The sequence below is a fragment of the Cololabis saira genome, chromosome 21 (genome assembly GCF_033807715.1).
Source record: "Cololabis saira isolate AMF1-May2022 chromosome 21, fColSai1.1, whole genome shotgun sequence".
Classification (NCBI taxonomy): domain Eukaryota; kingdom Metazoa; phylum Chordata; class Actinopteri; order Beloniformes; family Belonidae; genus Cololabis; species Cololabis saira.
The window spans coordinates 32,902,122-32,928,178 of NC_084607.1; the positions used below are offsets into that span (position 1 = coordinate 32,902,122).

Here is a 26,057-nt window from a genome sequence, read left to right on the forward strand (position 1 = left end):
ATGCTATAAGTGATCAATTCTACAAAGTTAAGAAATTAACTGAGTGATTTTGAAAGATTCTTTAAAGTTGATTAAAATTTAACAGAACTGTAAAAATGGAGTTTAATGCAAAATTAATTAGTTTATTGTAAATCTCAGAAATAGAGCTGAAGCTATGTGTTCTATTTTTACTCTTTTATTTTCATTCATCTCTTTTTTAACATGTTTTTCAATCATCATGAAGCAATGGGTGCATGTAATTTTTCTATTTTCACTTTGTTATTTTCATTCATCTCTTTTTAACATGTTTTTTGTTCATTGTGAAGCACTTGGTGCATGCAACTCTTTGTTGCAAAGCATTTTGAGCTGCATTTCTTGTATGAAAGGTTCTATGCAAATAAAGTTTATTATTATTATATACAATGTAATTTTGCTCAGAAGTAGGTATTAGGTATATTTATTGCACTGTCTAGATTAAAAATAAATATAATCTTCCTTCACCTGTAACCAGCTCCATGTCTTCAGACTGCAACATCTTGTTTGGGGGGTCAAGATATGCAAGGATGTTGTGCACCATCTCAGCAATGAACTTAAAGCTGAGCTCAGACATGCTCTGCCACAATCCTGTTGCTTCAATGCGCAGATCTGCTCCAAATGCTCCCAATGTTGCTGGTGATCTCTTGGAACAGTGTGGATAGGTCATCAAAGGATTTCAGAATGACTGAGACTGCAGAAAAGATTAAATAAATAATTAATATATTCAGGTGGGGGAGTCATTCACACAGTACGCTGTTGCAAACATCAAGCATCATCATTATCAGCTTAATCAGTCCTAATCAACATACCTGTTGCAAAATGTCCACTCCAACGTGATCCAAAAGGCGCTTGAGTGTCTCTCCTTTGTAGAGAATGGCAACAGTTGGTCTTCTGCAGAACTTGTACAGCATGTTACATACACTGAAGAAGTCCATCACAGCCTTTTCAACTGCCAGGGCCCACCATTTGGGGCCACTAAATGCAGCTGATGGTTATAACAGTGGACATATGGTATCTTTCTGTCCAGTTTTTTCTGCAGTAGCTTCTGTACCCCTCCATGTTTACCCGACATGAGGGAAGCACCATCATATACCTGACTGATGATTTTCTCAGGGTTCAGGCCAGCTGTGGTTAGTTCTCCTATGATGGTGTCAGTCATTGTAACTGCATCTCCCTGGTCAGCAGTGGCTATTGTTAGGAGGCGCTCAGTTGGTTCACACAGTTCATTCACAAAGCGGAGAACTATGGAGATATTCTCTCTCCCTGTTGGGTCTCTAGTTCCATCTGCTTTTAATGTAGAGAATGATTCACCAACTTCTTCCACTATTACCCCTTTTACACCAAGCTGGTTCCAGGGCTGGTGCTAGTGCTGGTGCTAGAGCCGGTTCGCGGTTGGTTCTAAGTAAGAACCGTTTGATTTTACACAGCTGGTGCTGGCCTGCAGCTGGCCAGAGAGCCACGTCATCACGTTACTGTATATGTCACCACCACTCCCCCTCGTTTTCATCCCCACCCTGATCAGGAAGCTGAGAGCCAAAAGCTGCTTTAATTTCAGCTGTAGCGCTTTTAATATGACACTTTATTAAGTTTTAATATTTTTTCAGGTAAAGCAACCTTTAAGATCCCCAACCTGGGCTCAGTTTATCCAAATAACGCCTGTTAAGAAATTTGACCCGATGTTTTCGGAGATGATGAATTTCTGGCTGACTGCCGGCTCCGGAGCTGATTTATGGTGCCGCGTTAAATCGACGCAGAGCCTACGGCGTAGGGTACGGCGTACAGCGCCCGTCGCCGTGTAACCTACGCCGTAGGCTCTGCGTCGATCGTCACACCATATGAGGAAGCTGAGAGCCAAAAGCTGTTTTAATTTCAGCTGTAGCGCTGTTAATATGGCACTTTATTAAGTTTTAATATTTTTTCAGGTAAAGTAACCCTTTAAGATCCCCAACCTGGGCTCAGTTTATCCAAATAACGCCTGTTAAGAAATTTGACTCGAGAGCCGGCAGCTCCTCTCCTCTCCTCAGGAGCTCCTCTCCTCCTCCGTAACATACGCCGTAGACTCTGCGTTGGTGTAACGTGGAACCAGAACCGCGGGCTGGGAATTTTTATCAAATAAATGGATCGAGCTGCGCTGCATCGGCGGGCTCGGAGCCCGCCGATGCAGCGGAGAGCCTCGCGTCCAAGCGTCCCAGGGCTGGAACGCTCCCCCGCGGGCTGGGACGCGAGGCTGCGCCGCTGCATCGGCATGGGCTCGGAGCCCTCCGACATTACTGTTGATGGATTGTACCGTAGACCACTGCTGCTTCTGTTTTACATCCATTATTAAATAAATGGATAATAAAAGAGTCTTCAGCGCTCCGTTGTTTAAAAACGGCGCTATTCCGTGTTTATTCTGCCTCGGTAGTTCAGTAAGACCGTCCCCAGCCCCGCCCCCAGCCCCCGACGTAGCTGGTTCTTCGAGCTGGCCCAGCAGCTCAAAGGGGCTGGCGTAGCACCCGTTTTGAGAGCCAGGACCCGGTGCTTGGGCTGTGTAAAACCAAAGAACTGGTGCTAAGTCTGGCTCTAGCCCAGAACCAGCCCTGGAACCAGCTTGGTGGAAAAGGGGTATATATGCTCTCTCACTAAAGCACTCATTACATTTATTAAGTAATTTTGAATGTCATGACTTGTGTATGTTGCATTGCAAGGAATGTTTTTTGCTATTTTTGCCAATTCTGCATCTTTCCCTAATGAAAACTCAAATAGAGACAAAAAATAGCCCACATCCATCTTCATTCATTCCACTGAATGCATCTTGGTCACCTCTAAAGGGCAGTATGTTCACAGCAAGGAACTCCACAACATCAATAATTGCAGACACATAATATCTGTTGCGCTGTAGTTGGTCAGTGTTAATTAATGTTGAGATTTCCTTACTTGTGTGAAACCGTCTTTCCTTGTCCCGCCACATGGCCTCACAAGTCAAGTGCTCTTTGGAGGCAGCGTGTTTGTTCAGTCCCTTTCCACTTTCCACTGCATGCTTCCAGTCATGGAAACCAGTTACACTGAAAGTTGCATCAGTGGGTTTGGGTGTCTGAAACATTCTGCATGGGTAGCAGTATGCAGCATCTGCTTGAACGGAATACTCCAGCCAGGGAAAGCTTCCATAACAGGAACTGCAGAATTAGCTTTTTTTCACTGAGAAAAAGCGTGGAGGAAAGCTCTGCAATAGTGGTCTTTGGGGCTTTTCTGTGCCAAGGTCACTAGGTTGCAATGGCCTGTTGCTGTTCCTCACAGCTGTAATTTTACCGTCAACCTCGGTGCTTGTGTTGTTGTTGACGTCGGTGAGTGAAGTCGGTGAGTTTCTTCCGTGCGGATGAGTCACTGCGCTTGACGCCAGGGCTGGACTGGGACAAAAAATCGGCCCGGGCATTTTGAGCCTAGACCGGCCCACCAGGTATTGATGGAAAGAAAATGAAGCCTATGAATGAAAAAAAACGTTCTTGTGACACCGCTTGTACACTGTCTTGTTGGTGTGTATGTTCTTGTCTAATAAACCTAAACCTACACCATCCCCCCCAGTCCCTTTATAGATGTACTTAGTACTGTTTCTGAGTAGACCAGCAAACTTGTATGGCAAGCCGTTTTAACATTTAATAGCTAGACTGGATATGTGTTGCAGATATCTGTAATTCAATTCTTCCTAGTCAAAAAGAACATTTAAGATATCTACAATGATATATTAACCCATTTTAAACAGGGGGAACGCATTGTGACAGCGTGAAATACTGCTGTCAGAATGCGTTCTCCCTCTGTTTATCATGAAGGGATGCTCACACATCTTTCAAATTCATACTGCTGACTTCTTTCACCACCACAGATACGTCCTGTGATTTTCAGGCTGATATCATCATATTTGACCATTTTAAACAGGGGGAATGCAGCGCTGCCTCTGTTTTTACTAACTAATGACCATGAATTGCCTAAACAGTGGGTTCTTCCAATATATTATACACAGTCTTTGCTGCGATGGCATCACTGTAGGTAAACATTTATCCCAATCCCACCCACCCACCCACTATTAATCACAGCATTATTAAAATTTAGTGACAATCAGGAATCCAAACACCACTGTCCCTGTCAAAAAAGCAACTTAAATTTGGAGTTGCTAATTTAGTTTTATAGAATATATAAGATATTGAATATGAACTCATCATTCTTCAAATAGTATAAATAATAATATCAATAATAAGCCACACGCTCTAATGTTGTGACTACTCCAGCCAGAGCTGCCTGGGAGACTTACGAGGCCCTGTGCGGAATGGCCGGGGGGGCCCTTGGGGGGGTTTTTCGGGTCGGATCGGGTGTCTATATGCGCAATTTTAACTCTCCAATTAGCAAAATACTGGATACCTTCCCCTGCCTCATCATCATCTGGGCTTGCCTCGACGCGGGGCCCCACGGCTGCTTGAGACCCGGTCTGATCGGTGATTTTTGTAACAAATTTATCAAACGAGTCTTTCAGAGAGGCATTAAACTCTTCAATTTTCTTTCGTTTTTCTTCTTTTTTCATCCCCTGATGGAAATCTCCCGATTCTGTCTCGTTCTCTCGACATTGTGTGACAGTTTGTTCCACACTCCACCCGTCTGGATCAGAGCACCTTGTGTCTGCGCTTGGTCTGATCAGTTGTGTTGAACAACAGACACGCGCATCATTGCACATATATTTATTGATATGCACAGACTAGTAAACATTTAGGTCTGTAATGGAACGTGACTGGGAAAAAATGAAAAAAAAGGGAAAAAACGAAAAAAAATTGAAAAATAAAAAAAAAATTTGAAAAAAAAAACGCCCATAGCGCGAGGCCCCTTGGGGCGCGAGGCCCCTTGGGGCGCGAGGCCCCTTGCGGTCGCACGGTTCGCACACCCCTTGCGGCGGCCCTGACTCCAGCCCATAACCAATCTAACTCATCATAACCAATCGGCCAGTGGTACCAGTTGTTGTCAGGTAAAAAACAAAATCAAATAGGCCGATGGGCCTGCCCGGGCCAAAAAAAAAAAAAAAAAAAAAAAAAAATATTTTTTTTTTTTCTTTTTTTTGGCCCGGCCCGGCCCAAAATCACCATCGGCCCACCGGGCATTGCCCGGTATGCCCGATGGCCAGTCCACCCCTGCTTGACGCTGCTCCTTGTGCTCCCTAGCTGCTGTAGCTAACCCTCCTAGCATGACTGTTTACTCCAGTGTGGCTTTTGACTTCAGTGCTTACATTTCTAGTAGATGTGGAGCTGTATGGTACTGCTTCCTGCTCGCTCCCGTCCACACCATCACTTGTACTTTTATGTGTATTAAAAAATGTTCGGATATCCGTTTTTAATGGCGACTGCCAGATGACCATGACCGTTTACTCTGGTTTCAGTGATCTTTATAACGCAGTGACCCGTGACCCGCCCCCCTCTATCAGTAATTGGGTTACACGTTGCCTTCGTTCGTTGGCTGTGTAGCGCCCTGCTATAAATGATGTTGATGTTGTTTCATGATGTTTTGAGTTTACAAATATTCAGTATATTTTGAAATACTTCCGGTTAAATTAGTCCCATGGTGAACTAAGTTTAAATTAATAGAGAGGAAAAAATAAGTACATTTCATTTGGGTAAGATAGTAAAATGTCCCATGTTTTCCATGATCTGTGAATGTCTCATGATGTTTCAGGTTTTTATTTGATTAGCCAGGTATCAGTCTGTTGTTTAGCCAATCCGTGCCTGGCAGAGATGGGTGTAAGATACCTAACGGATTCGGAGGGGGGCGGGGCTAAAAAGAAAAGACGAGAAAGAAGACGTTAGACTGGAGGCTGGTAACGGAGATGAGACGAGGAAAAAATGACGACAATGAAAAGTATTTGGAAGTTTTATGAGACCGTTTAAAGTTACTGTGTCATTGATATCTTAAACTGGAGGGTCTGTTTTGAGTATTACTGGTACCAATTGAGTAAGTGAGCGAGTTCAGAGCTGTTATAGCCGGGCGAGTGAACTGAGTGTCCGAGACGCCATTATCGTGCGTGTAGAGCTAACGTTAGCCGCGTCTCGGCTAACTGGAAGGACACCGCGTGTGTGTGAGGGAGAAATATTGTGCGCCGAGTTTCCTGAGTGAGTATGAACATTTTTGATCGGGTAACAATATGGAAATTATGAGAATGAACAGTGAGTTTATTAGTGTTTTAAAAATGTATGCTTACTGTGTCTACGACCTACACGCCTGCCTGCTGCTGACCTGCTGCAGCTGTAGAGGGCGCTCAGGATCCACGCTGTCGCCAGGGATACTGCTGCTGCTGCATGAGGATGTGGCAGTAGAGCTCGTGTTTTTCATCACGGTTTTCCACCTTACTCCTCTGAGCGAGGGTGCCGGGGGGTGCACAGGCGGGCCCGGCGGGGTGGAGTCATTCTCAGGTGTCTATATCTTATGTCGTCAGTATGAATGGAGGGATGTTGGGCCATTTCCCCCTCCACCTGGGGGCTCCGACGGCGCCGGGGGCGCCCGTGGAGGTACGGTGGGGCCCTGGCCCGGCTTGGAGGGCCGGCCCCCGTCGACTTGGATGGCCGGCGGGGGAGCGTGGGCATCTTTCCAGGGCCATCTCTACTGGCCCTGCCTCCTGGCTCTGGCCTCCGCTCCCCCTCCTGCCCCCCCTTACACGATTCATACACACACAGGCAAAGGGGCGGGGGGTGCGGGGCGTAGGGGACATTGTCCCACGTGGACCAGTACTCCCCGCCTCACGGTTTTAATAACACTGTGCACATTCAACATTTTTTTTTTTTTTTTTAAGATTCTTTTTATTGGAAGTAGTTTCACGAAATAGAACAGTAGTACAGCAATATAACAGGAAATACTTCCCTCCTTCCTTTTTTCCCCACTTTTCTTTATCCCTCCCACATTCCCATCCCCACAACCGCACTCATAACAAACCCATCGACAAAAAAACACAGGTATGAAGAGGAAAACAAAAAAATAAATAAAAAACAAAAAAAAAACCACAACAAATAAAAAATAAAAAACGAGGGGAGGGGGGGGCTCAGTCAGCACATCAACCTAGAGATGTCAAAGACTCAATATGACCTAGCAGAGGTCTCCAGGTCCTCTCAAATGAATCTAAGGAACCTTTGAGGGAAAACCTAAGCTTCTCAAGACTCATGACCAGTAAAATTTCTTCCACCCACCTACTATGAGATGGAGGGTGAGAGTGTTTCCATTTAAGGAGTATAAGGCTAACAGGGTGGTGAAGGCAAGGACATTCTTTAAGACTCTAGAAGTCAAAGGCTGTAGGGGGGCCCCAAACAAAGCTAAGAGCGGATCAGGGGAGATAGTTGTGTTATATGCTGTGCTGAGAGTTTTAAAGATTTCCGACCAGAATGTGGCAAGCCTGGGACAGGACCAGAACATATGAGAATGGTCAGCAGGGGATTGTCTGCACCTGTTACAGGAGTCAGGTGCATTTGGATAAATTCGAGAAAGCCTCAAATTAGTGTAGTGAACTTTGTACACTACTTTACATTGTAGTAGGCCGTGCCTCGCACAGATTGAGGAGGAATGAACCAAACGCAATACCTGTTCCCAGTAATCATCAGGTAACGTAACTCCAAGCTCGTTCTCCCACGAATCCTTGGGGCCCATCACTGGGTTATCAAGGGAAGAGTTGATAAGCGTGTAAATGTTAGATATTAGTTTCTTTTGTTCAGGATCAAGAGCCAGTAGTGAATCAATCAATGATTCTGGAGGACGACTGGGGAATTTGGGGTTCTGATTCTGAACAAAATGCCTTATCTGGAAAAAACGAAATAGATGGGAACTAGGCAGGTCAAATTTTCTCGAGAGCTCCGAAAAGGACATAAAAGTCCCTTGGTTGTAAAGGTCATTTAGTTTTGTGATCCCCTTGCTGAACCACGTCCGAAAGGTCAAATCAGTGCAGGAGGGCGGAAATAGGTGATTATTAACAATAGGAGAGAGGTCTGAGCCCCTATGAAGGCCAAAGTTCTTCCTAAATTGATTCCAGATTCTAACAGAGTTAGTTACCACTGGATTGGGGGTAATGTTAGAGGTAGTTAGAGGGAGTTGGGAGCAAACCAGGGAAGGAAGAGAGACCCTTGAAGAAGCAAGTTCCATATCCACCCATAAGGGGCGCTGGTCATCTGCTGTGGCATTAATCCAGTACAAGAGTTTATAAATATTACAGGACCAGTAATAGTGTAGGAAATTGGGCAAAGCCAAGCCACCAAGAGCCTTCGGGAGCTGCAGCACTGATCTTCTTATACGAGGATTTTTATTGCCCCAGAGGAAAGAACTTATTGATTGATCGAGTGTTCTAAAAAAGGACTTCTTAATAAAGACAGGGATGTGCGAAAAAAGATATAAAAACTTAGGTAAAATAACCATCTTAACCAAATTGACTCGACCCACAAGGGATAGTGGAAGACCAGACCACCTGGCAAAATCCTGTTTACATTTTTCAACTAGAGGAGAGAAGTTTCTAGGGAAAAGTTGACTCCATGAATTAGTAATATGCACTCCCAAATATTTAAATCCATCCACAGCATATTTGAAAGGGAATAGGGACGGAGGTATGTTCATTGCCGCCGGATTTATGGGAAGAACCTCACTCTTATGGAGGTTAAGTTTATAACCTGAATAAGACCCAAATTTGTCAAAGATATCTAGAACCACCGGGAGAGAAGCAGCTGGGTTAGACACATATAAGAGGAGGTCATCGGCATACAATGACAATTTGTAAACTTTTCCAGCTCTGCTGATGCCCTCAAACCCAGCCTCCTGGTGCAGCCAGATGGCTAGAGGCTCAATAGCTAAGGCAAACAGGAGGGGGGAGAGAGGGCAGCCTTGTCTGGTTCCTCGATAAAGGGAAAATGGAACAGACTGAAGTCCATTTGTGTGGCCAGAGGCAACTGGGCTGGTATAAAGCAATTTAATCCAAGATATAAATCCCGGACTGAACCCAAATTTTTGCAAAACAAAAAAGAGGTAGCTCCACTCCACCCTATCGAAGGCCTTCTCCGCGTCCAGTGAGATAACCACTTCCGGAACGCCTGAACCAGGAGCACCGATGATGTTTAAGAGCCTCCTCGTGTTATGAAATGAGTGCCTACCAGTTTGATCGGTTGATATTATACCGGACAGGACCCGTTGTAGGCGTTGGGCTAAGATCTTTGACAGTATCTTTAAGTCAACATTCAAGAGGGAAATGGGCCTATAGCTACCACATAAAAGAGGATTCTTATCACTCTTAAGCAGAAGTGAAATAGTGGCTTCCAGCAGAGTGGGAGGCAGTCGGCCCTCAGTAAAGGACTCATTGTACATCCTCTGGAGGGCGGGTGCAATGGCAGCAGAGTATAATTTAAAAAACTCAACAGTGAACCCATCAGGGCCTGGAGTTTTACCATTCTGAAGTGAAGTAATTGCTTCCTGAACCTCCCTAATAGAGATTGGGCTCCCCAGCCCGCTACCCAAATCCTCATTTATTTTAGGGAAAACAATATTGTCCAGTGGATTAACTCCGTCCCAAACACTCGGAGGACATTGGGAAGAATAAAGGTTAGAGTAGAAAGCACAAAATAACTTGTTAATTACTGTAGGGTCTGAGGTGACCTCACCTGACACAGATTCAATCTGAGGGATCAACCTGGAGAGTGTAGCTGCGCGCGCCTCATGTGCTAATAGTCTTCCTGCTTTATCCCCAGACTCAAAGAAGCGTTGTTTAGCAAGAAATATTTGTTTCTGAGTTTTATTAGTGGTTAATAAATCAAATTTGGACTGAAGCTGAAGGCGTTCTTTGTAAAGAGCAGGGGTAGGAGTCACAGCATACAAAATATCGATTTTAGAAATCTCTTTGGCGATTGCCTCATAATCAGCTTTCTCTGCCTTCTTCAGGGACGAAACAAATGATATAATCTGTCCCCGCATAAACGCCTTAAAGGCCTCCCATAGAGTGCTTCTAGAGATCTCTGGAGAATCATTAGTCTCGAAAAACAAGGAGATCTGAGTGTGAAGGAATTCTTTAAAGGAAGCTTGGTTAAGCAGAGAAGAGTTAAGTCTCCATAGCCTGGAGGGAGGGACAAGACTAGGAAAGCCAATGTCCACAGATACAGGGGCGTGGTCTGAGATAACAATACTATGGTACTCACATGATTGGACCTCTGATAAAAAATAATTATCCAAGAGAAAAAAATCTATCCTTGAATATGAATGATGAACATGTGAAAAAAAGGAGTAAACCTTGTCCAAGTGGGAATTAGCCCTCCATGGGTCAAATAAGCCTAAACTGGTTTTGTATGTGTCAAGGACTTTGGCTGACTTAGAAAGCGCCTGAGGTCTAGATGAAGACCTGTCCAGGGAGGGGTCCTGAATTAAATTGAAATCGCCTCCAATAATTAAATAGTGATCATCAACTTTAGGGAGGGAGGAGAAAAAACTTGTAAAAAAATTATCGTCATCCCATGTAGGTGCATAAACACTGGCCATGACCACAGGCGTGCCACATAACCGGCCAGAAACGTTTACGAATCGACCATTGGAATCTTCAATTGACTTTGACAGTTCAAACGGAACATTTTTACCTATAAGGATCGCTGCACCTCTTGCCCTGACTGGGAATTTAGAATGAAATACATCCCTTATCCAAGGCCGCTTGATACTCTTAACATCAGAAGTCCGGAGGTGAGTTTCTTGTAAAAAGAGAATATCACCCCCGAGTTGCTTTAAATGAGTCATTACTTTATTACGTTTCACAGGCTGATTAGCACCCTTCAGATTCCAGGAGATAAAGCAAAGCTTCTTACCCCGCGCCATCATGACATGAAAAAATGAGGAGCTCTAACTCTCCAAGGCTTGACATAACCGCTGAGCCAAATGAAAAAGGGGCAAACAAAACAGAAACACACAAAAAAAAAAAAAAAGAACCCTCAACACTAAAAAAAAAACTCAAACAATCCCTCCACAACCCTCCCACCCCAAAATCCCTTATACAAACCCGGTGTACCCACCCCTTCAAACCCAACAGGGTAACACTTTCGACTTCCATAACCCTCACACGTAGAAGAGGTCAACCCGTCTAATATATAAAACATACCCCACGTCTTGAAAGAGCAACATAAATACAGAAAGGCAACATTAGTCCTAACCTCACATTTAACTAAAGTGGACAGGTCATCTTTAACTTTACTTCAGTACTATTCCTCAGATAAAAAAAAATCAGATAACATTTTTTAAAAAGAAAGGCATCGCACCCAATAAACTACTGCGGACAGCGCATAACACCTAAAGATATATATATTTAAAAAAAAACTAACAACTTAAGAACACGGATGGAGATTCCATATAAAGGAAAAAAAAACATAATCAGTAAATGAAGTGCCTTAAAAAAGAAGAGAACCAAAAAAAAAATTAAAAAAATAAAAATAAAAATAATTAAAAAAATAAAAAAATAAATAAAAAACCCGCCTGTTATAACATAATTATGAGTGTTTTAAAGGCACATTACCAGGCGGAGGTCTCAATGGAAGAAGACAGTCCCCAATAAGGCAAGAAAAAATGTCGTCACACATGTTAACCATAGCTCACGTGTTCATCCATTTCCATGGTTACCATGACGCTGGTTCAGAAAGTCTGCAGGACAGCACACAGTATAATCCAGGTGGAGGAGAAACCCGCCGCTGCAGCGGCAGCTGAAATCAAAGTAATCCAGGTGGAGGAGAAACCCGCCGCCGCAGCCGCAGCTGAAATCAAAGTATAATCCAACAGGTGGAGGAGAAACCCGCCGCTGCAGCCGCAGCTGAAATAAAAGTATAATCCAACAGGTGGAGGAGAAACCCGCCGCCGCAGCGGCAGCTGAAATCAAAGTATAATCCAACAGGTGGAGGAGAGACCCGCCGCTGCAGCCGCAGCCGGGCTCATCCCGACCTGCTACTTTCTGTCCATCACCCGCTCCCTATAAAATGCGTGCGCTTCCTCTGGAGTCTCGAAAGTAAACACCTCATCCTCAAATGTAACTTGCAAGCGAGCAGGAAAGAGAAGCCAAACTTCACACCTTTCTGGTAGAGCGCCTGCTTGATCTTGTTGAAAGCAGCTCGTTTCCTCGCAGTGATGGCGCTGACGTCCGGGTACACCCGCAGCGTTGTTTCACGGTGTTTCAGCTCGTGTTGTCTGGCCCAACGAAGCACCGTCTCCCTCTCCCGAAAACGATGAAAGCACACCACAAAGGGCCGGGGTCTGCCGCCCGGGCCAGGCTTAGGAGCCAACGAGCGGTGCGCTCTCTCCAGCTCCGGGGGCTTGGAGAGGAGGTCGGGTCCGAGGTTCTCCATCAGCAGAGTGGACATGAACTCGACTGGGTCCTGGCCCTTTTCACTGCCCTCAGGAACATTAATAATCCTCAGGTTGACTCTGCGAGACCTATTTTCAAGATCTTCGAGGCGGTCCTGAAGAGACTTGTTCTGGGTCTGCAGCGTCTTCACCGTATTTTCCGTGCTCGTTATGCGCTCAAAGTTCTCCCCGGCCAGGGACTCTGCCGCGGTGAGGCGGCCATTAAAGTCATTCACTGTCTCACGAAGTGCGTCCACCGAAGTCTGTAATGGTTTAACGGACTCCTGGATTAATACAGACATGTCTTCCTGCAGTGAGGCTCGTTGTTTCTCTAATTCAGAGATCAGCTGGCTCATTGAAAAAGTGTCCGATGCGCCAGGTACGGGAGCGGGCTCGCTGCCTGCACCTGGGCTCGCGGCCGCCATCTTAGCCAGTTTTCCAGCTACAGTGGCCGCACCACCCCGAGTAACCGGACAGCTCGGCGTATTGCTCGCTTTGGATCTAGAACCACTCATTCCACGGCTTAATATGTGAGTTATAACTATAATACTTCACTTTCCCGAATGAATCGTGGTATTAACAGGCAATTATTAACAGTTCGACCGGGAGACCTCTTCCATGCGTCTTTCTCCTACCGCGTCATCACCGGAAGTCCGCACATTCAACATTTAATAAATACATTTAACAAGGATACTTAGTTCTGGAGGGGGGGGATCATTGTCAGCATGATACCCTGACCTCCCGCTCCGTTTTTATTGCATTAAATACATGCACTCAACACCAGGGTCGGGAGGGGGGCCCACATCACCCGCGTTCCCTCGCCGGCCTGGGATAGGTGGGTCGCGATGCCCGGGCCTGGCGGGTCTCACCGCGCAGCCTGGGGTGCCTTCTGGCGGTGCTGGACCCCCCGGGGAGGGGGAAACGGTGTGTTAATGTGCGTCTTTGTCGGTGAGAATGCGGTATGGAAGGGTCCTGCCGTGGAGGATTTGGGCCTCCATTGGCAGGACAACAAAATTTAATAATTTATTGATATTATTACTATATACAAAGATGGTTATTATAATTATTATTATTATTATTATTATTATTATTATTATTATGGATGAATGGGGTGCCTGGGTCTGGGGCCCTCCGTTGTCGGGCCCACCAATAACCAATAAATCTGAGAAAATGTACTTTAAGACTTAATTGTCTTGGAAACGAACATTTGAAAATCACATTGTATTATTTAGTTAGGCTACTTAAGGCCATTTCATCACACATTCATGCAAATTGTCTCTTTTTTGGATTCACTCAAACTCTTGTGTGTGAATCAGCTTATATAGCAATCAATCATACACATTTTCTACAAATCTGACTGGTTAGAAGTTGGTAGGCTTCAAAATAGGGAAAGAAAGAAAGAAAGAAAGAAAGAAAGAAAGAAAGAAAGAAAGAAAGAAAGAAAGAAAGAAAGAAAGAAAGAAAGAAAGAAAGAAAGGCGTGCCAAGCTATAGCATATCGTCATCATCACATCAGACAGGCTGTGTAAAGCAGCCACTTGCGATTCTGAAGGGCTTAATTTCATTCAGAAAACAAGAGACCCGTTTGAAAATATGTTCTTCACTTATGCCCATATTGTTTCTCAAAAGACATCGCATCCATTTAGACCCGCTTTACTGCGAGCTAGCATGATGGCTGGCTGGCTGGGTGTGTCATGGTAGCCTTGCCTATAGTCACCTGTCTGGCAGGCACAGTGACAAGTTATTTTGTTTAGCTACTACAACGGTATGCGCTAATTTGCATATCAATATGCGCTAATTGAGTAACTAACGACTCTGACTGCTCAATGCTCACCTCACAGTTTCATCATGAGTGGGGACTGGGGAGAACGATTGTTGACTGTGAAGGGCTACTTCGTTGCTGCAGTGTGTGTGTGTGTGTGTGTGTGTGTGTGAGACCTGTGTGAAGTGAAGGGATTAGGCACATAGATGGAGGAGGGAGCGCCTGGCAGTAGCGGTTCTAGAAACTTTTCGGGTGGGCTGAGTCAGGGCCCCCTTGGTGGGCTGAACCCCCCTAAATGTTTGTCAGCACACCCTAAGAACATAGAGGAGGGAACTCACACACAGCGCATTGAGTGTAATCAGAAACTGCTAGTAATGACCACCAGAGGGGGGAAAAAAATAAATAAATAAATAAAAAAATTTGTCTCTATTTTTTTGGGGGTGCTGAGACTTCTTTTGGGGGGGGCTCAAGCCCCCCCAAAAAGGGCCTAGTTGCGCCCCTGGTCACATCCCGTATCGATCACTGCAACGCTCTCCTCACTGGCCTCCCTACCAAACTCACCGACAGATTACAACTCATTCAGAACTCAGCCGCCCGGATCATTACCCGCACCAAGTCATCTGACCACATCACCCCCCTTCTTATCCAACTCCACTGGCTCCCAGTCCACTCAGTCCTACCGCATCATCTACAAAAACCTCCTCCTCACAAAGCCCTCCACAACCTAGCTCCCACTGACCTCTGTGACCTCCTACATGAATACACTTCCTCCCGCACCCTACGCTAAACCTCGGCTGGACTTCTCATGATTTTCACTTCACGCCTCAGCACCATGGGTGCCCAAGCCTTCAGTTGCTCTGCCTTCAGGGACTTTAAACTCACTCACTCACTTTAACCAGTCACGTTGCACTACACTACTGCAGTTTGTTTTATTTATTGACTTATTAATTTTTTGATTCTGTCTGTTGCTGCTGTTTTTTTTTTTTGATTAATTCTATTTTAACTTATAAAATGTATGTTGTATTTTTTGTAAGGTGACCTTGGGTGACCTGAAAGACACATCTAAATAAAAGGAATTATTATTAATTATTATTACCAGGAATATTTTGCAAAATGGAAAGTTATCGAGCTATCATTCTTAGATAAGCCCCTTCAGAGTTTACTAGGATACGCATAGGCCTGGGACGATAATCAATAAATCAATTAATCGCACGATAAATGAAAATGGACTCGATAATTTTTCCGGCCTCGATAAATGGCCATATGCACGCATATTTGTTTTCTTCGTCTCCGGCCTCCAAACACACTGGATGACAAGAGGGCTCACTCTGTGTATCGGTCTTAGCACCTGGGCGCGTTTGTTCCTTAGCGGAAGAAAATGAACGGAGTGAACCATCTTGTCAATCATTCAGAATCTTTGTATCTGTGGGGGGAGGCGGCGCCTCGGGTTGAATCCCCCGAGTTGAATCCCCCGGGCAGACTGCGCGGACTAGGGGTGGGAAAAAAAATCGATATTTCAATATATTGTTGTGCTCTCTGTTTCAATAAATAATCGATATACTGTCGGCTAATATCGATATTTTATTACAACACACTTAATGGTTTACGCGGTTGTCACCGCACTATTGTTCAAGCTCTGCCCCGCCCGCCCCCGCTGCCCTCGTGAGCAAAACAAACATGTCGAAGCGGCCGCCTGAGAAACCAGCTCAGAAAATACAGAACGACCGGTTTACTTCGCACAGACAGTGGGCTGAGCAGCACTGTTAATGCTGGAAAACTTGCTGTTTGAGCCGGTGTTTAAACTTCCATGTGCGTTAATGTCCGCTCGCACAGACAACCAGCTGCGTTAAGAAACGGACCCCGCTCCGCTCGCGCTCCATGAGAGGAGAGCGGCTCGTACTGTAATACAAAATTATTCCACAGACGCCGTTAAAGTAAATGATCGTCAGTCTTTTTGTGTTATGACGTTTATGCTTTTCACTCTGTAAGTGATCCTCGCTCGTATCCTTCCGTGTCCAGTCAACCGTGTGCTGGGAAAACTTGCAGATCATTGAATCACCAGACACGTTACACACGGACACGGACACTCTCATACACACTCAGACACACGCCCACCCGTGCAAAACCAGTGTTCAGTGCTTTGGATATTTCAGCTTAAATTTCAAAATGTTATATTAGTTCAATGAAGTTCATATTATTTATATTTATTATAGCTTGTTTGGTTTCTTCTGTTATCGGATACAGTTTGTCATGACATGAGTGAAAAATGCCTGATGCTTCATGGCAATATGTGTGTGGTGACAGAATAAATTAGACAGGCTAAAAGGATATTGGAAAAGAAGGGATATTGTTAAGCCTATTTGAGTTATTTATTTCTTAGTTATTTCACAATAATTATATTTGTGAAATTATTATTTAATGTATTTAATTATTACAAAGCAGTGCACTGTCCTGGTTTATATAAAACATGTTATTAATGTTCATGCACTTTAATTTGTCCAGCTGTACAGTGTTTACATTTACAAGCCTAGGAGACAGTGAGGAAATATACAAATGCACTTTCTTGTATGAAGTTTTGGCATTGAATAAATGCATAACTACAGACGTTTTCCTTTTTATAGGTATTTTTTCTTTTTATCGTGATATATCGCTCTTACCGATATATCGATATATCGATATATCGAATATCGAAAATATCGTGATATTATCGATATCCTGGGCCACATATCGCCAAAGTATCGAATTGGGACTTACCCGTATCGTCCCACCCCTAGCGCGGACCCCACCCGTTTACAGTTGCTTTTCCTCCGCTTAGTAATATGCTTAAATTCAGCGGGTTGTCTCGTCTGATTTGAGGTCGTAGGCGAAAAAAAAAGGAGAGCGCGGGTGGAGAGGAGAGGGGCAGTGGCGGCCCGGAGGCCGGCCGTCTCTCTCCCTCCAGCCCGCGGCTCAGTGCTCGGGTGATTGCCGGGCGTGCCGGCGCGGCGAGGGGGAGAGCCGGAGCTCCGTCACCCCACGCGTCCGCCGCAAAGATCCCCAAAGTGGATGGGAGCGTATGTCCGCCTCCGCCGGCCTTCGCAGGCGCAGTGGTACGCTGTCAGCGCGGAGACCTGAGTCCACCGGCAGCCGCGCCCACCGCGCAAGCGGGGGGCTCTACGGAGACGGCACTCCCTTTACCTCTCACCCCCGCGGGTGAGAGCTGCTGTTTGGGGGGGGGGGTGGCGGTTTCTGCGAGGGGTGCGGAGGTCCCCGGGCGGGTCCCGCTCGTCGCGACCGGGCGTCCCGACGGTCTGCACTTGGGGGCACGAAGGCTCGAACGCCCCGTTTGCTTGTTTTATTTGTTTTGCATATTTAAAAGTTCTCCAATGTCAAATAAAGGTTTAATTATTACATTTGAAAGGGTGTACTTGCATTATTATGATATATTAACATTACATAAGTGCTTATTTTGGTCTCGACAATGTCGACAATAATATCGTTTATCGTCAATAATTTGTGGGACAATATATCGTCCAGCAAAATGTGTTATCGTCCCAGGCCTAGATACACACCAGCTACAAAACATGATATCCAGAGTCCGTGGGTTAGGTTTTCAATGTAAATCTGGTCTGGTCTAGAAACTCAAAATTCAAAAAGAAACTCAAATACTATTATGGCCAGCCTACGATCCAAACTTTGAGCCAGCTGTGAATGACAGCAGCTTCACCCAATGGGTGAGTAAAGGCATTACAGCGTTCTGTCTGATGGTTGATAACCAGGAAGTTCTAGACTTTAAAACTATGTCGGAAATATATGACGCTTGACCGACACTATTTCTATAGGAATTTGCAAGATATTCATTAGGTCCTATAACTCAAAATTATCTTGAAAAATTATTGGTGATCTATACAGATGTATATTCGACCTACGGGGCCACACCACAAACTATATAAATATAAAATGGGAAACTGAACTGGTAATTGTAATCTTTTCTGAGAATTGGTCTAATATCCACCCACAAATCACCGCTACAGCCTTGCAGCAGTGGAGGGAAAAATTGTGTTGGATTTTTTATAACACCAAAACAAAAGTCCAAATTTTATTCAGCTTCTCTAGATCAAACCTGTTGAGAGACATTGTCATGCAAGTTCCAGCTTCCTGAGGACCCCTGCAGGGACGAGGACTTGCAGGCGGCTCCAGTCTCATTCAATGCTCGAGACACATTGTCACGCAAGTTCCGGCGTCCTGAATCCCTGCTGAGATGGCACCGTGGAAGTGGCTTTGACTTCCAGCTCCTGCAGAGACGAGGACTTGATACGATATATGGACTTCCTGACTCCTCGGGGGGTAGTCCCAAACTGAAAGATCACAGGCTTCTTGTATAAAAACCCTGTTGTAAAATCTCTCGGGGTCAGCACACTGACCAAGACATTGCGTCTGTGTAGGTCTGCTCACCACCGGCTGAATAAAATCTCTCAATCCCACAGCGGATTCCTGAACTGGACTTTGTATTTATTCTTCAACACTGGACAGTCCATATTTGTCCTCCACAGCCAGAGCCGGCCCAAGGCATAAGTGAACTAAGCGGCTGCTTAGGGCCAGGTGACCACTAAGGGCCTCCAAGAGTTAAAAAATAAAATTATTGTTTTACGTGTGAGTAGTCATACATTATCAAAAGGTATGTTATTGTACAAAAACACAATAATTAATATTATTATGTAAACAATATTATGTTAACAGACTGGAGTAAACTACTGCTGGCATATTAACTACTGCCTTTCGGCTCTATTTGTTTGATTTTATTTGTTTATTCTATTTAATAATGTTTGTTTTTGTACATTTGAATTCTTATATGGAGAACATATTGAGGAGGTACTGTTTATCTAAATTGAGTGATTTTAATTATAGTTCTAGTTTTTGTAGTACTTTGTTTTTGCACTAAATTGTTTTTGTTTTTCCACTTCAAATTGTTGTTGCACATTGCTGTTGCAGTTTATTTAAAACCAAATATAAAGTAGATAACATGTTTACAGTAAATGGTTTATATATGATATATTTGATTATTTTGTTTCTTTTAGTAGGCCTACACTGTAGATGAAACTCAGTAACACACTTAGTACCATATCACTTTAAATATTAAGTGTAAATCTAAAAATTGGCTGGGATGGGCTCTAGCAGACCCCCGTGAACCTGCAAAGGATAAAGCGGGTATAGATAATGGATGGATGGATGGATATGTAGGCTGAATTCCAATCTCCACCCTCACAGACTCACACACTTACGTGCGCGCTTCTGCGACTTGCGTAAGAGTGCAGGGCTGTCCCATCCCTAAAGTCATTAAGTGCGCGAGGGCTCCCGGCAGACATTTTGAGGCCTTACTGCTCACTTACCGTAAGTCCGCATCTCCGCAGACTTTGGGAAAGGGAATTACCCACAGTTCATTGCGTTGTGACATAAAAGGAGCTTACCAGGGAGAATGTAAACAAAACAGGGGGCGGAGGAAAAGGAACCATGTGCGACTGCGAGACGAAAGAAGTTCACCTGTAAGTATAAATACATAGCCCACTAGTGATTTAAATTCAGAAACTGTTTTCCCGTGATGATTTTTCAACGGCCCTACTATTTCCTTTACAAACAGGGGGCTACCAACAAACGGGGGGAAGAAAACCAAAAAAAGGGACAAATGAAGTTTTGGACTTTCTTCAAGACTAAAGACAAGAAAAGAGGCTGAGGGAGCTGGATGAAAAGGAGGAGGAGAGGGAAAAGAAGAGGGATGACCAGTTATCTAAGTTAATTGACATTTTTGGGAAGATGGTGGACAAAATATAGTTTTCTTCATCATTTTTTAATTCATAATTTGAGGTTCAATTTCTTTTGTTTTCATTTTATATTAGACAAATCCTCAGTTGACCTGGTGATGAATAAACAAGACTTGCTTTTCTTTAATCTGAGTACAGTGTTTGAATTAAGATTCCCTATGTTAACAGAAATGCATACAGTACATGTAAATACTAGCAAGACAGTTTTAGATCCAACACAAACAAGTCAGGCAGTAATTTGGTTATTAATTTATTTATGACCACAAAATTTAAACAATTTCAGCAAGTTGAACAAAAACGTTGCAGTAAATAGTGATAATATAACTGAAATATTTAGCTCAGGTTACCATCAATTTATACGCTCTCTTACAAAAATGAAATGACATCATGCTCAAAATGGCATACTGGATGCGCTGGTATGGGTAGATTGAAAGAAATACACTACATTAACAAGGAAATACTGTACATATTGTACTGTGTGCATATTTAAATTGTGTTCTTTGTTGAATTTTATGTTCCTTTATATAGGCTACCACTTTGTTTTCAAACATCCATAGGATGATCATTCCCAAACTTATAATACCGGTACGTAACATTTTGATCTGACTAGGAATTTTGTAAATTAAAATGTTAAATAAAGTTTATAAAAAAAAAAACAGAAAAAAAACATTTTGATCTGACATGTTTCCGGTTTCTGCTAAGTGCAGTCCCATTCTTATTTCTACCATTTGGAGCCCTCACACTCTCTCACACTTGATCACGTTCCAGCTGACGTCACTAAAGTATGTGAGGGTTCAGGGCTTGAGGGTTTAGGGTGGAGATTGGAATTCAGCCTAAGTGTAAATCAACCCCAGGCCGCTCTTGTAGTTGAATTTGCTACCATTTCAGATTAAAAACCATAGATGGGTAAAAACATGCCAGGCTGACAATAGTATGATGGAAACAACACTACTGCAACTGTGCAGCTCTTTGACGTTTTATCTATTGCTTCTCTGTGTGGCCAGTAGGTTAAGGGTCTGCTCAGTTGCTTTTGACTCAATATTTAAAGGTGACCTATTATGGCATTTAATGTATATTTTAAACAGGCCTTGAATGTCTTAAAAACAATCTAAAGCTTGTTTTTTCTACATAAATCATAAATCCAGCCTTTGGGCCCTGTCACTAGTTTTACCGCTTCTAACCTCTTTTTCTGCGCCTCATTTTTAGGGAAGGGGGGGGGTATGATAATGAGGCTCTGTGCTGATTGGCTCCCTGAATGACGTGTAGCAGAGGAGGAGAATACACCTGCTCCGCCAGAGCAGCCCGAGCCTGTAAATTATCACAACACTGAATTTTCACAAATGGAAACTTTATTGTTAAAAAAATAAAATATGAGTTGTATATAAATAACATTTATGCACTATTTAAGCCGGATCTACCCGGCGGATGCTGAATGCTGGCCGCGGAGCCACGCCGGGCGCCCGGCTGGAGCAGCGCGCATCACCGCGGCTTTAACGGGGGAATCTGACCGGTTCCGACCGGCCGGGACCGCAGGAACCGGCCTGGACTGGTAGCAGGGACTCCCGGGGACCGACCAGCGGAATTTCAGCCGGATCTGCCCGGCGGATGCTGCGCGACGGGCGCTGCAACCCCACGGCGGGCGCACAGATCCGCTCCGGAGCGCATCCGCGGCGCATCACCCGTTACCGGGGATCAAACCGAGAATGAAGCTGGTCCGACCTGGGACAGACCCCCAAGGACCCAGCTCCCAAACCACCCGGGAACCTGGATGATTTAACCTGGATCCGCTCCGCCACGGCGCCGCGTCCGACTGGCTGAAGGAAGCACTGCTCCAGCTCCGTAGAGAGCTGGTTGTGGGCGTGGTTTCAGCAGCGGAGGCTGAACCTATGGAAATGAGCGCCTATGGTGACGTCACCATAGGCGCAGATTCAGAATGGCTCAAAAAAAGGTCACGTGACACTGGGGGACTCTGTCCGGCGGGGGTCAGAGACCCTGCAGAATTTCATGGTATTTCGTCTCCCCTGTGCTGGCAGGGTGAGGGGAGACCACTTTATATATGTTAAAACAAGAAAAAACGTTTTTTTCATAATAGGTCCCCTTTAAATGTAGTGTTGAATAAAGAGAATTGTTCAACAGAATGAGGGAAGTACAACACAGACTTCACTTATCTAGTGTGAATCAGCTGAACAACATACAGATGTCATGGTGTCATTTTAGAATTATTGCAGGTCCAGAGGTAATTTAAATCCAGCACAAATAGGTGATAAAAACCACATGAAAAACGCACTACTGTGTGATTCTTTTCTAATATTCTGACGCTGATGTCTTGTTGTGAGTTTGCAGGGAGCAGGAAACTGAAATCCAGTAGGCAAACAAGGAACTTTTTTATTTAAATGTTTTTCTAGACGCAGAACAATGAAACATAAACTGGTGAAAAATCTAATTTAAAGGTATTGTGACATCATTTTTAACATGCTTTTAACACTATTAAAAGTCTTGGCCAACATCCCTCAAATGTGTCTAAAAGAGTGTAACAAGAAAAACTTCACTCCAGTACTCCATTCCTGGCTTTTTATGACGGTGTTTTTTTGCGCCGTGAAAAACGCGTCCTTTTCCCCCTTTCCTGTCAATCATTGCCCCGTTCCTCCTCCAAACCTCCTCCTCCCAACCGCTACACACTTCTGCCGGCGTCTCCACACACACGCGCGCACACCAAACCACAAACACCCACACACACAGCCCAGACAGGGCGACTACAGCCCGGGGATGAACGTGACCAGAGGACTCGACTTCTGGTCACGGACTTCTAACAGCGGCGTCGGAGAGTTAAGCGGGAGCGACAGGCGAAGCATGCACGGAAAAGCTGCACGGCGAAGTAGTCCACCGCAAACAATCATAAAAATAAAGGCATGCAAGCAGCAGTGTCCCCTTATCTTAAGTCCAGTCAGTGGCCGCGGGTCTTTTTAGCAGATGTCCTCCGGTGATGAGAACAGAAGAGGCTCTAAACAGCTCCGTGTTAAGCCTGATTTATGGTTCCGCGTTAAATCGACGCAGAGCCTACGCCGTAGGCTCTGCGTCGGTGTAACGCGGAACCATAAATCAGCCTTTATGGTGCGCTGGAGAGGAGAGGAGGCAGGGAGCTGGGTGGAGGGGGCGGTGATTTAGCGGGTCTATACGTAACGGCCCGCCACCAAACCACATGCGCCGTTTTTGCATAGTTATGCGGAAAATCCCAGAAAGCACACAATACACTGAATGTTAAAAGTTCGTTGTTTTTTGGGTGTAATTGATGTCAAGACACCCAACAAAACACAAAAAATCAAGAAAAATTTGTTTTTCATGTCACAATACCTTTAAGATAAACACATTTTTCAGTGGACTGGGTAGCAGTCGTGGCGGGGTGCCTCGACGACCCAATCCCTGGACCAAAACCCTCACAGTGGGGACATGGAATGTCACCTCGCTGGGGGGGAAGGAGCCGGAGCTTGTGCGTGAGGTTGAGAGATACCGGCTAGAGATAGTCGGGCTCACCTCCACACATAGCTTGGGCTCTGGAACCCAGCTCCTTGAAAGGGGCTGGACCCTCCACTACTCTGGAGTTGCCCAGGGTGAGAGGCGGCGGGCTGGTGTGGGCTTGGTTATAGCCCCCCAGCTCAGCCGCCATGTGTTGGAGTTCACCCCGGTGAAGGAGAGGGTTGCTTCCCTGCGCCTTCGGGTCGGGGAAAGTCTCTCACTGTTGTTTGTGCCTACGGGCCGAACAGCAGTGGGGAGTACCCGGCCTTCTTGGGGTCCCTGGGAGGAGTACTTGATGGTGCTCCAACTGGGGACTCCATTGTTCTACTGGGGGACTTCAACGCTCACGTGGGTAATGACAGTGATACCTGGAGAGGCGTGATTGGGAGGACCGGCCTCCCCGATCTGAACCCGAGGGGTGTTTTGTTGTTGGACTTCTGTGCTAGTCACAGTTTGTCCATCACGAACACCATGTTCAAGCATAAGGGTGTCCATCAGTGCACGTGGCACCAGGACACCCTAGGCCGGAGGTCAATGATCGACTTTGTTGTCGTTTCATCTGACCTTCGGCCGCATGTCTTGGACACTCGGGTGAAGAGAGGGGCTGAGCTGTCAACTGATCACCACCTGGTGGTGAGTTGGATGCGTTGGCGGAGGAGGAGGTTGGACAGACCGGGCAGACCCAAACGGATTGTGAGGGTCTGTTGGGAACGTCTGGCTGAGCCCCCTGTCAGGGACATCTTCAACTCCCACCTCCGAGAGAGCTTCTCTCGGATCCCGGGGGAGGCGGGGGACATCGAGTCCGAGTGGACCATGTTCTCTGCCTTCATTGTCGACGCGGCGGCTCGAAGCTGTGGACGCAAGGTCTCCGGTGCCTGTCGTGGCGGCAATCCTAGAACCCGGTGGTGGACACCGGAAGTACAGGATGCCGTCAGACTGAAGAAGGAGTCCTACCGGCCTATGTTGGCCGGTGGGACTCCTGACGCAGTAGATAGGTACCGGCAGGCCAAGCGAGCCGCGGCTCGGGCAGTCCTGGAGGCAAAAACTCGGGTCTGGGAGGAGTTCGGGGAGGCCATGGAGGAAGACTTTCGGTCGGCCTCGAGGAAATTCTGGAGGACCGTTCGGCGCCTCAGAAGGGGGAAGCAGTACTCTGCCGGCACCGTTTATGGTGCTGGTGGGGAGCTGTTGACCTCGACTGGGGACATTGTCGGACGGTGGAAGGAATACTTCGAGGACCTCCTTAACCCGACTGACATGCCTTCCACTGAGGAAGCAGAGGGTTGGGACTCTGGGGCGTGCTCATCCATCACCCAAGCCGAGGTCACTGAGGTGGTTCGTAAGCTCCTCGGTGGCAGGGCACCGGGGGTGGATGAGATTCGCCCTGAGTACCTCAAGTCTCTGGATGTTGTAGGGCTGTCTTGGTTGACACGCCTCTGCGTCATTGCATGGAGAAAGGGGACAGTACCGCTGGGGTGGCAAACCGGGGTGGTGGTCCCTCTGTTTAAAAAGGGGGACCGGAGAGTGTGTTCCAACTACAGGGGGATCACACTTCTCAGCCTCCCCGGGAAAGTCTACGCCAGGGTACTGGAGAGGAGATTACGGCCGATAGTCTAACCTCAGATTCAGGAGGAACAATGCAGTTTTCGTCCCGGTCGTGGAATACTGGACCAGCTCTATACCCTCCGCAGGGTGCTCGAGGGTTCATGGGAATTTGCCCAACCAGTCTACATGTGCTTTGTGGATCTGGAGAAGGCATTTGACCGTGTCCCTTGTGCCATTCTGTGGGGGGTGCTGAGTGAGTATGGAGTCCGGAGCCCTCTACTAAGGGCTGTCTGGTCTCTGTATGATCGAAGCAGGAGTCTGGTTCGCATTGCCGGCATTAAGTCAGACTTGTTCCCAGTGCATGTTGGACTCCGGCAGGGATGCCCTTTGTCACCGGTCCTGTTCATAATTTTTATGGACAGGATTTCTAGGCGCAGCCAGGGGCCGGAGGGGATCCGGTTTGGGGACCGCAGGATTTCATCTCTGCTTTTTGCAGATGATGTTGTCCTGTTGGCTTCATCAGACCGGGACCTCCAGCATGTGCTGGGGCGGTTTGCGGCCGAGTGTGACGCGGCAGGGATGAGAATCAGCACCTCCAAGACCAAGGCCATGGTTCTCCATCGGAAAAGGGTGGCATGCCTTCTCCGGGTGGGTGGAGAAGTCCTGCCTCAGGTGGAGGAGTTCAAGTATCTCGGGATCTTGTTCACGAGTGAGGGAACAATGGAGCGTGAGATTCACAGACGGATCGGTGCAGCGTCCGCAATAATGCGGTCGATGTACTGGACCGTCGTGGTGAAGAGGGAGCTGAGTCAAAAGGCGAAGCTCTCGATTTACCGGTCAATCTACGCCCCTACTCTCACCTATGGTCATGAACTTTGGGTAGTGACCGAAAGGACAAGATCGCGGATACAAGCGGCCGAGATGAGTTTCCTCCGCAGGGTGGCTGGACGCTCCCTTAGAGATAGGGTGAGGAGTTCGGTCACCCGGGAGGAGCTCGGAGTCGAGCCGCTGCTCCTTCACATTGAGAGGAGTCAGCTGAGGTGGCTTGGGCATCTGTACCGGATGCCTCCTGGACGCCTCCCTAGGGAGGTG

At 46.0% G+C, this 26,057-nt stretch overlaps 1 protein-coding gene across 1 annotated transcript in view; it reads right to left on the bottom strand.

Moving 5' to 3' along the window:
- Positions 1 to 26,057, bottom strand: part of LOC133422182 (zinc finger protein 501-like) — an 86,508-nt gene that overhangs the window by 18,991 nt on the left and 41,460 nt on the right. The window lies entirely within an intron of this gene.